The 12,521-nt window shown below is 38.6% G+C and overlaps 1 protein-coding gene and 1 pseudogene across 1 annotated transcript in view; one reads left to right on the top strand and one right to left on the bottom strand.

Moving 5' to 3' along the window:
• SYN2 (synapsin II) overlaps nt 1–12,521 on the bottom strand; it is a 218,052-nt gene that overhangs the window by 127,226 nt on the left and 78,305 nt on the right. The gene's annotated exons all lie outside the window — the stretch shown is intronic.
• On the top strand, nt 258–1,658 carry LOC139437690 (large ribosomal subunit protein uL23-like; annotated as a pseudogene).

Genomic DNA, 12,521 nt, shown 5'->3' with positions numbered 1-12,521 from the left:
CTATCTAATGCTAATGTTTTCCTTCCTGTTTGAATAGCTTTTTAACCTATAGTTTTGAGGGATGGATGGTGATATTGTAATATAATGACATTTGTTCAGCTCTTATTGACAATCTGCTAAAAAAAATAGATTAGTAGATACTTATCCCATCAGAGAGTTTTTCTGCATAATGATGTCACTGTAATCAGGCTGGGAAATGCAATTCTCTGCTTAGACAAGTTGATAATGGTCATCCAGAAAGGTCATTCCCACCTAAGATGATTCATGTGGAGGCTTCTAGAAGACGGTATTTTAAAGAAGGCCATGTGAGGAGGATTAATATGACTTATTCACCATCTCTGGCCTTCCAGTGCATAATAGGTTTAATCCTATATTTCCTAATGTCTTTGACCATAGAAGCCCCACTCCTTTTGGTCATCACAGAATACCCAATAAATCTCACAGAATACAGTTTAGGAAAGACTGATTTCTTCTAATGTAAGAAACTAAGATTAACTTTTAGGAGAACCATGGAGTGTTATTAGAAGTAGCTTTACACATCACCTGGTTGAAATACCTTTTTACAATTGTAGTAACTGAGACCCTTGGGGATTGAGGATTGAAGAGATTTGCCCAAAATAGTGAGTTAGTAGAAGAATTTGGATGAGAATAGTCCAGGCACCTTGTCTTTCATGTCTATGTTTTACAAAAATGCAGTTCTTAACAAACTGGTAAAATCACTTAGCTACTCTGAACTAGAAGCCCTTCTTTGTTGAAGGTGGCAATACTTTTAACATTGACTGCTTCAATTTGGGGACAGGAGAGGGAGAGCTTTGATCTAAAGTTTTATGTTTGAAGAATGTCCCCAGATAGTAAGCTTTTTCCAGATCTAGTTCCCTTATTTTTGTATATAGAGTTCTTTTAACTAAAGGTCTCTTCTTATTTCCCCTTCTCCCCTAAGGAGTAAAAGCCCGTTAAGTCACTGAACTCCTGTATAATTTAATTCGGTCATCTGCTTTATTAACAAGGAATGGTAGCTCCAAGGTGGGGTCTTGCATCCTTTATAAATTATTCTGTGTGTTTTTTATTTTTATTTTTTAGACATAATCAGTTTAGGAGGCCACTTCCCCAGAATTTTTCTTAACCATCTATTTAAAAGAGAGCCTTTTCATAAAGTTGGCACCAAAAGCGAAGAAGGAAGCACCTGCCTCTCACAAAACTGAAGCAAAAGCAAAAGCTTTGAAAGCCAAGAAGGCTGTACTGAAAGGTGTCCGCAGCCACAAAAAAAAGATCTGCACATCACCCACCTTCTGGTGGCCTAAGATGCTGCATCTCAGAAGACAGTCCAAATATCCTCAGAAAAGCGCCCCCAGGAGAAACAAGCTTGACCACTATGCCATCACCAAATTCCCCCTGACCACTGAGTCAGCCATGAAGAAGACTGGAGACAACAATACACTTGTGTTCATTGTGGACGTCAAGGCCAACAAGCACCAGATCGAGCAAGCTGTGAAGAAGCTCTATGACACTGATGTGGCCAAGGTCAACACCCTGATCAGGCCTGATGGAGAAAAGAGGGCATATGTTTGACTGGCTCCTGACTATGATGTTTTGGATGTTGCCAACAAAATTGGAATCATCTAAACTGAGTCCAGCTGGCTAATTCTAAATATATAAGTTTTGTGCCCATAAAAATAAATAAATAAATAAAAATGAGAGAGAGAGAAGAGGCAGAAAGTGTTGAGAAAGGCTGTGTGTGTGGAGAAAATTCCAATCTCTATCCCTAATACTGGACTGCCCAGTAGAAAATAAATGTGACCCTTATGCCCAGTGAGGTTTACAGGCTGCCCCTTCTCATAGCCTGGAAATCCATCCTTAGATATTATTCTTTCATATGTTGAAGGTTTTCCATTCTTGCTTTCTCTTATCAGAAAATGCTACTTGAAATCACATTAAAGGAGTTACTTTGTAGGAAAATAGAATAGGGTAGACTCAGGATAGGAACATGTTTGAGGAGTCAGGGGGCAAAGAGGTGTGAGGTAAGAAACACAATGAGAGTTTCCAAAAAGCACAACTGTGGTAAGAGCCTGGACTCTGAAATCACCAGACTTCTAATCTTGAGCTATATCATCTGAGATATGGTATATAACCTCTTTGCATTTGTTATCTGATCTCTAAAATGACAAAAATACTACCAATATCCAGGATTATGAAGATAACTTAAAACAAAATATGGGTATAATATTTTATCATATATTGTGGTATCTTATGATATTCAAATAGATTACAGAGTTTGCCTCTAGGAAATGAGACTGAGAAAGTTTTGTATTTTCTTCTTTTTGTTTGAAATACCTAAAATGACTACATAGTATCAGAAAATCAGTAAAGATATTTCTGCTTTAATAAAAAAAGGAAATAAAAGAAGTGCCTGACATTTAATGAGTGCTCAGTAAATGTTAGTTCTCTTTTCACCCCTCCTTTTCTCCAACACATACCTCCACCTCTGCACTTCATTAATTTTTCTCCTTGAGACTAGCTCTTTCTTCTGTAAGAGAATAAGAACCCAGCTATATAGACAACACCTCTCCTGGGTTTGCAATAGATGTAGGGTGAGAAGAGGAAACTCTACCTGCCTAGGCAATCTGTAAGAAACAGTAAAGAGATTATGGAATCAGGCTTACAAGAAATTCAGATTTAAATTTGTATCTTAGGTTCTACCATTTATTAGCTGAGTAATAGTAAGCTAAAGCAAGTTATTTGATGAAACTTCAGATTTTTTCTTTTCAAAATGGCAATAATTATAATACTTAACTAATGAGGTTGTGGTCTGTACAAACTTAGCATAATACAAGGCACCTTGTGACACTCAATGAATGTTGTCATTATCATCATCATCATCAATATTATTGTCATCTCATTCATCTAGATCTCCTTCAGGTCCTTAGGCAACCCTAAATGAATTTTTATTTTTTTTAGTAAAGCAATTGTAGGGTTAGAGAAAAATCATTCAGAAACTACAGAGTTCCCATGTACCATTCCTTCTAACCCCAATGAACTTTTAAAGAACTGGCAATTCTGAAGAAATCCTATAGGATGGTTCAGGGAAAGTGCTCTTCATCTTTTAGCATGTCTTGTTTTTTTAGATCTTTCTCTTCTTTATCCTAAATAGAATTTTTGACTCGAAAGCTTTGAGTTTGCTATTGGTATTGATATATTGCCCACACTGCCAGTCTCCAACCAGTCCTGATTAGTGGGTTTTTTTCCTTATGGTAAGATTTTTTTTATTAGAAAAGTTGTAGGTTTACAGAAAAAATCATGAATAAAATACAGAGCTCCCATAACACCCTAATATTAACACCTTGTATTCATGTGGTACAGTTTACAATTCATTAAAGAACATTTTTATAACTGAGCTACTAACTATAGTCCATTGTTTACAATCGGGTTCATTCACTGTTTGTATTGTATAGTTCTATGTTTTTTAAAATTTTTAGTCTAGTACCACACATACAACCTAAAATTTCCCTTTAATCACACTCACATATATAATTCAGTCCTATTAATTATGTTTACATTGCTGTGCTACCATCACCACCATTCATTACTAAAAATTTAATTGGATTTTTTTAAAGATCTTCTTTTTTTGTTCCCTCCCCCCTTGTTGTTTGTGCTCACTGTCTGTTCTCTGTGTCCACTCATTGTGTGCTCTCTCTGTCTGCCCGTCCTCTCTTTAGGAGGTACCAGGAAGAGAACCCAAGACCTCCCATGTAGGAGGGAGGTGCCCAATCACCTGAGCCACCTCCACTCTCTGCTTGTTGTGTTTCTCATTGTGTTTCCTTGTTATGTCTCCTCATTGAATCATCTCATTGCATCAGCTCACTGTGCTAGGCTGTCACATCAGCTCACCATCGTGCTCATCTTCTTTAGGAGACACCAGGAACCTAATCTGGGACCTCCCATGTGGTAGGCAGGCACCCAACTCCTTGAGCCACATCTATTTCCTTTCTCTTCTTTTTAAGGAAGAGAAATTTGGAACTCCTTAGCCAACAGTTCACTGTGTTGGGCCATTTGGGAAATCTCTGGGCATAATGATTATTGTTCCATGTTAGAGAATCAGAGAATCTTTAGTCAGAGTATACAATGGATTATTTTGGGATCCCCATACATCAAGTGGCTAAGAAAAGAAGTCTTGATGCCTGATAAAGTGAAATGTAATCTAGACCATAACATCACTGATGTTGTCAGGCAGGCTTCAAGAATGCAACTTTTAGAAACTACAAGGAAGTTGAGGAAAATTCCTATAATAGATAAGATTCCTGGGCAATTACTGATAGCTTGTTTCCCTAGAATCTCAGCTAAGAGACAGAGCAATGCATCTTTCCAGTGTTTTGTTTTTTTTTTAATATAAGTAAACAAATATATATCTATATTTTTCCCTTAAATAAAAGCATATCATACACACTATTCTTTACCTTGTTTTTTTCACTTATTATATCAAAGAAATAAGTCCTTATCAGTACATAATGACCCTCTTTATTCCTTTTTACAGTTGTATCGCATACCATTATGTGGATGGATCATTATAATGGACATTTGGACTTTTTCCAATTTGTCACTATTACAAATAATATGGACTTGAATTTTGATGTCCAACTGAGAATGAGATATAAACCTTAGGACAGCACAAGGAAGACATTGGAAGAAAGATTCCGGTATAAAGCTGGGTTACACAACAAAAATAGTAATAATGACTATTTTGGTGAGTATAAAAATAATACAGTAATAACACATAAGATGGAAGGAAGCAATCATAGTAAGGCTGTTGAATTATTCTGGAGGACAATAAATAAATTGATTGAATTTAGATTTTAAGTCAACTGCAAGTGCAAAATTTTAAGGATATCCACTAAAGTAATTCAAACAGAATGCATAACTTCCAACTTAAAGGAGAGGAAAACAAGTGGAATTTTAAAAAAATTCTTGGAATCCTGTAGATTGCAAGAAATAAAAAGGAAATGACTAGAAAAAGCAGGATAGCAAGCACAAAACAAACCAGTAGAAATTAATCCAACATATCAGTAATTATAATAAATGTAAAATTTCAAGTTAAAACAAATATTGACAGGTTGATTTTTTAATCCATTTACATGCTGTTTACAAAAGAAACACCTAAACTACATGAACAGAGAAAAATTAAAAGTGAAGGGATGGAGGGAAACGGATGTGGTTCAAGCAGTTGGGTTCCCGTCTACCATACAGGAGGTCCAGGGTTCAATGCCCAGGGCCTCCTGGTGAAGGCAAGCTGGTCCATGCAGCAAGCTAGCCCACGCAGAGTGCCAGCCCGCGTGGGAGTGCCGCCCCGCAAAGGAGTGCTGCCCACAGTAGGAACGCTAGCAGTCACAGCTGGCACAGCAAGATGATGCAACAAAAAGAGACACAAAAAAGGGACAATAAGAGATGTAGCAGGACAGGGAGCCGAGGTGGAGCAAGAGAATGATTGCCTCTCTCCCCTTCCAGAAGGTCCCAGGATTGATTCCCAGAGCTGCCCAATGAGAATATAAGCAGACACAGAAGACCACCACAGCAAACAGACACAGAGAGTAGACAATGGGGAAGGGGGGGGAATAAATAAATAAATAATATTTTTTTAAAAAGTTAAGGGATGGTGGAGTGAGTGCAGCTCATTGGTTGAGTACCTGCTTCTGCTGTACGAGGCCCCAGGTTCAATCCCCAGTACTGCGCCATGCCCCCCCAAAAAAGTTAAGGGATGGAAAAAAGATATCAGACAAAATATAACTAAAAGCAAAAAGCACTGATAGAAGGATAATGAGGTTCTTACACACATTTAATAGGAACAATATGGCAGAAAGATACTTGGAAACATACACAGCCCTAATACATAGCTTTCAAATACATAAATCAAAAGTTGACAAAATTGCAAGATGAAACTGACAACCTGTAATTGTAGAGGTAGATTTTAACAAACCTCTCTAAATAATTGATAGATTAATAAGAAAATTGCAAAGTACAAAAAATATCTGTATGATAATTAGCAAGCATAATCCAACAAATGATTTTGATACCAACAATTAAATACTATATACTATTTTCCAGCACACATGGAACATTTATAAAAGTTGATCTATCTAAGGCTTTACTACAAAGCAAGGCTTAAATTTCCCTGACTCCTATATATAAAATTAGAAATTAATATAAGAAATATTATTAAATAATCTATTTTTGTTGTTGTTATTAAATATATGCTAGGATGTGACCTCTTGCTCCAAGTTCATATATGCTCAAAAGAATGTGCGTTCGTACATGCTCAAACACAGGATGCCCCATTCCGGCCCTTGCTTAACACCATACCTGCAAGGTCATAGTAATTCCTTCCCCATAGTACATTCCTTTCCATACTTGTCAGACATACGCCCTACTCTGAAATAGCTATCTTGTTACTTTTCCACCATATATCTTCCATCACACCTACACACCCCTTCTGTAAACCCACCCAGTTCTCCCAGCTCAGAAGGAGCACTCCCAACCTAGATGGGCGGGTTGAAGTGTCACTTCAGACCCCCGCCATGCCAGTAATCTATTAAACTGCCTGAGTCTTGATCTGTCTCCCAGCCCCCATTAACCTGGGACTAAAAAGATAACAGAATGAACACAAATATTTAACTGTGTTACTTATAATGTGTAAAGGGTTGCTTAGTTCTGTTTTTGTTCGTTTGTTTGTTTGTTTGTTTTAAGGTATAAATCCAAAGAGAATAGAAAGAATGACAGCCATGAAATTTTGGACATTACAAAATGGAAGGTGGAGTGGTAACTGAGTTACCAGACTTAGGAAGGCCAAATTCTAAATCATCAGTGAGGAAAGAAGAGAAGGAGCCTGGCGTATATCACAGAACCTCCAAAAGGTTCAGGAGAAGTGGCAGCTGGTCTCTGGAAGTGGAGGTAAAGGTAAATGTGAGCGTATGGATTGCATGTCAACAAGCAATTAGGCCCTCCCATATCCTCCCCATTACTATACTTGGTTCAGTAACCCATTCTCTCAGTATTCTCCCCTTCTTCCAGGAAGAAAATGAGTTCATTCACTGGAGAGGTTAAAAAAAGAGGGTTTCTGGCTTAGATGCCACTAGGCACATTTGAAGGTAGGGATACTTCATTGATAACAGGGGAATTAAGTTAAAGTTTACTTTCTAATTAAACCCTAATTAAGAATCCTGGGAGCCATGATTACACCCTCCCAGGAAGACAAGTAAGAGAGCCTTCTGAACTGTTCAAGAAAAAAAAAGATCTAAAGATACTGACACATCAGTCAGGTCCAGCTGGATCATCCCACAGTATAGCCCACAGTGGGTAAGCTCCACCCAAATGCAGAGAGACTTCAGCCTTTACTGTCCCATCTTTAGATTTCAGGAGGCAGTTGAGAATAATACAAATTTTAGCAGGCATTAAAGAAAGAAAGAGATCAAACTTATGAACAAAAAAAAGTAACCTGGAGAAATAGAGACTATGCAGGGAAATGAAAACATTAAATGCTTTCATTAATATCCTCAGAGAGGTAATGGAAAATATCACATCCATAACACAAAAACATGGTTTTTAATAAGGAATAATCAGAGCAAAACAAATAGTTCTTAGAAACAAAAACTACAAATTGTAGAAGTCCAGAAATAAACCCTCACATTTTCAGTTAGTGAATTTTGATAGGGTATCAGCACAATTCAATGGAAACAGGACAGTTTCTATAACATATGATGCTGAGACAACTGACTATTCACATGCATAAGAATGAATTTGGAGTCTCCCATCTTACATCACATACAAAAATGAAGTCAAAATGTAACAAAGAGGGAAAGGGACTTTGGCCCAGTGGTTAGGGCGTCCGTCTACCATATGGGAGGTCCGTGGTTCAAACCCCGGGCCTCCTTGACCCGTGTGGAGCTGGCCATGCGCAGTGCTGATGCGCGCAAGGAGTGCCGTGCCACGCAAGGGTGTCCCCCGCGTAGGGGAGCCCCCACGCGCAAGGAGTGCGCCCGTGAGGAGAGCCGCCCAGCGTGAAAAGAAAGTGCAGCCTGCCCAGGAATGGCGCCGCCCACACTTCCCGTGCTGCTGACGGCAACAGAAGCGGACAAAGAAACAAAAGCAGACAAAGAAACAAGACGCAACAAATAGACACCAAGAACAGACAACCAGGGGAGGGGGGGAAATTAAATAAATAAATAAATCTTTAAAAAAAAAAAAAAAAAAATGTAACAAAGAGGGAAGCAGATTTGGCTCAATGGATAGAGCATCCGCTTACCACACAGGCAGTCCAGGGTTCAAACCCAGGGCCTCCTGACCCGTGTGGTGAGGGAGCCCACATGCAGTGCTGATGCATGCAAGGAGTGCCCTGCCAGGCAGGGGTGTCCCCTGTGTAAGGGAGCCCCACGCGCAAGGAGTGCACCCCTAAGGAGAGGCACCCTGTGCAAAAAAAAAGTGCAGCCTGCCCAGGAGTGGTGCCACACACACGGAGAGGTGATGCAGCAAGATGATGCAACAAAAAGAGACATATATTGCCGGTGCCGCTGACAAGAATACAAGCGGACACAGAAGAACACACAGCAAATGGACACAGAGAGCAGATAACTGGGGTGGGAGTGGGGGGTGCACAGGGAAGGGGAGAGAAATAAAAGTAAATAAATAAATCTTTTTTTAAAAAATGTAACAAAGACATAAAAGTAAGAGCTAAACATATAAAATTCTTGAAGGAAAACATGGGTCTAAATCTTTCTGACCTTGAATTAGACAATAGTTTCTTAGATATGACATCAAAAGCACAAGTAACAAAAGAAAATCTAGATAAATTAAACTTCAACAAAATTAACATTAATAGCATTTGTGCTTCCAAGTACTATCAAAAAAAAAAAAAGGAAAGAAAGAAAAAATTTTGGGTAGGGAGCAGGTGTAGCTCAGTGGGTAAGCACCTGCTTTACATATACAGGGTCCCAGGTTCAATCCCTGGCACCTCCTTTAAAAAAAGAAAAGTATACTATCAAGAAATTGAAAAGACAAGTCATAGAATGGGAGAAAATATTTGTAAAATATATATCCAAAAAGGCTCTAGTATTTAGAATATATAAAAACCTCTTACAGAGGCCCTGCCCCATCAAGACGGCTGAGTAAAAAGCCTCCAGGACTTTGCCTCCCCACAGGCTTTGAACAGTCAGTAAGAACTGGAAGAGACATCTTTCTCAAAGCTCCAGTAAATAGCTATAGGATTGAATAAAAGGGTCAGCACTGTATCAAGAAAAAGACAACTATTATGGTAGAATCACCTGACATCCTTGCTGACTCCTCTTGTGATCCTCCCTAGTCCTGGTTCCTGAAGGAGCAGAGTAACCCTCGTGCACATAACAGGAGCATATATATCTGGCACAATCTGTCTGGTAGCAGCCAAAGGGAATGATGTTCATTGAAGGCTCACAAACCCAGAATTTGTCCTGAATGTAGAAGGCAGCTCACAGAGCTCTCCTACAGAACACCAGGGGAGAGCAGTCAAATCATGGCTTCCTGGGGCAAGAGATTACTGGCTCTGGTATATAAGCACAGTACTCAAGACCTTGAGGAAACTGTTGCCTAGGGAGGAGGGAACATTAGTATAAGTGTAAATGGGGGAATCCTACAGCCACACACAGAGAAAGGATTAGGGAGGCCCCTATGCTCTAGCCTTGAACTATTCTCTAAAACGCACTGTATGGATAAGCCCTGAAGGAGAACACACTGGAGCAATCTGCAAAGACTGGGAAAGCTGTGTTCTTTATTTCTTCTTCCTCCTCCTCTTCCCTCTTTGCTCCCCTCCCTCCCCTTCCTCTTCTGTCTCTCCCCTCCCCTCCTCACCCCCTATATTCTTTCCTTTTTCTTTTGTTAGACTCCTAGCATTAAAGGAACCTTCTGCCATAACACTAGCTAAATACAAGTGCAAAGAATAAACACCTCAGAGTTGAAATTCCAGCAATTAACACATTAAAATATTAAAATATCTAGGTTTCAACAAAAGATTATAAAACATACATAGAAATAGGAAGCCATGGCCCAGGCAAAGACGAGATTAAAGCATTAGAAATCATCAATGAGGAAGATGAGACCTGGGACACAGCAGAAAAGACTTTTTAAAAAATGGTTCTAATATAGTTAAAGAACTAAAGGAAAACATGGACAAAGAACTAAAGGGGATCAGAAAAATGATAGATAAACAAAGATAATATCAATAGAGAGATGGAAATAGAGAAAAAGAAGCAAATAGAACTGAAAACCACAGTAACAGAAATGAAATATTCCCAACAGGGGTTCAAGAGATATTGAAGCTGGTAAAATTAAAAATCAGAAAACTTAGAGATAAGACAATTGAAATCATACAGTCTGAGAAGCAAAAAGAAGAATGAAAAAAAGTGAACAGAGCCTGAGTAACTTGTGGGATACCATCAAGCACACCAAAATACACATTGTGAGACTCCCAGAAGAAGAAAGAAAAAAGGGGCCAAGAGAATACTCAAAGAAATAATGACTGGTTACTTCCCAAATTTAATTTAAGACTCATGTCATCCCATCCAAAATGCTCAACACAATACAATCAGGATAAACCCAAATACGTCACACTGTGACATATTTTAATCAAACTGTTGAATGTCAACTATAGAGAGAATTCTGAAAGCTGCAAGAGTGAAGCAATGTGTCATGTATGAAGGAGCCTCAAATTAAGTACCAATTTCTCATTAGAAACCACAGAGGCAAGAAAGAAGAGGGAAGACATATTTTAAGTGCTGAAAGCAAAAAACGGTCAACCAGGAATTCTATAGCCAGCAAAATTGTCTTTCAAACATGAGGGAAAGATCCAGATGCTCTCATATAAACAAAAGCTGAAGGAGTTTATTACTACTAGACAGACCCTACAAGAGAGGCTAAAGAGAATTCTACAGGTTAAAAGGAAAGGACAATAGAAAATAGATTGAAGCAGCATTAAGAAATAAAGATCTCTGGTAAGGATAATGGCATGAGTAAATATAAATGCCAGTACTTTGATATTTTTGGTTTGTAACTCCACTTTTTACTTTCTACAGAATCTAAAAGGCAAATTCACAAAATGTAATGATACCACAGGGGTTTTGGACACAGAATGTATTAATAAATAAATTGTGAAAAGAACTACATAAAGGTGGGGGGACAGAGGATAAAAGGAAAATATTTTGTCCATGCTATTGAAGTTAAGTTGGTATCAAAGCAAACAAGATTGATAGATTTAGGTTACTAAATTTAAGCCCCATGGTCACTACAAAGAAAATACTGGAGAATACACAAGGTCATAGAGAAAATGGAGTACAGGTTGCCAGTGGTGGAGAGTAGGGGGAACAGAGAGCTAATGCAAAATGGACTTATGGTTTCTGTTTGCGGAGATGGGAAAGTTTTAGTAAAGAAAGTTGGCGAGGGTACCATAACATTGTAAATGTGATTAATCCCACTAACGTATGCTTGGGAGTGGCTGAGATGGAAAAGCTTATGTTGTATATAAGTTCTTGCAATTTAAAAAAAAAAGAAGAAAAAGAGCAACTAAAGGAAAAATGACAAGGAAATGCAATAGGTGATCCTGGATGGGATCCTATATGGAAGAATAAAAGGCTCAAAAGGACACTGGGGGAAGCAGATTTGACTCAACTGATAGAGTGTCTGCCTACCACGTGGGTAGACCAGGGTTCAAATCCAGGGCCTCCTGACCCATGTGGTAAGCTGGCCTACACGCAGTGCTGATGCACACAAGGAGTGCCGTGCCACACAGGGATGTCCCCCATATAGGGGAGCCCCATGTGCAAGGAGTGTGCCCTGCAAGGAGAGCCCACCTGCACAAAAAAAGTGCAGCCTGCCCAGGAGTGGTGCCTCACACATGGAGAGCTGACATTGCAAGATGACACAACAAAAAGAGACATAGATTCCCAGTGCTGCTGACAAGAATGCAGGTGGACACAGAAGAACACATAGTGAATGGACACAGAGAGCAGATAATGGGGGTGGGGGGAATGTGAGAGAAATAAATAAAAAATAAAAATCTTTAAAAAAAAAGGACATTGGATATATATGAAAAACACTGGAATACAGACTATAAACTTTATATCAATGTTAAATTTCTTGACCTTGATAACTGCACTAAAGGTGGTTACAAAAGTGAATAACCTTGTTCTTGGGAAATGCACATGGCAGTATGTAGTGTTCAAGGAACATTCAAGTGTTCAGAAAATGGACTGATAAATAGATGACAGGCAGATAGATGAATGGATAGAGAGAAGGACCAACAGCTGTATAGAAAGAATGATATGGCAAATGAACCAAAATGTTAAAATGGGTGGGTCTGGGTATCTGGAGGAGTATGAGAATATTGGAGTTCTCTGTATGCAATTTTAATTATTTTAATAACTGTTCTGTAAGTTTGAAATTATCTCAAAAGAAAATGTATTTTTTTTAAATTCCCACAACTCAACAATAAAAAAACAAATAACTCAATAAAA

Source organism: Dasypus novemcinctus, chromosome 26 (genome assembly GCF_030445035.2).
Source record: "Dasypus novemcinctus isolate mDasNov1 chromosome 26, mDasNov1.1.hap2, whole genome shotgun sequence".
NCBI lineage: Eukaryota > Metazoa > Chordata > Mammalia > Cingulata > Dasypodidae > Dasypus > Dasypus novemcinctus.
The sequence above is the reverse complement of the archived record's forward strand: the minus strand, read 5'-3'. Positions and strand labels throughout refer to the sequence as shown.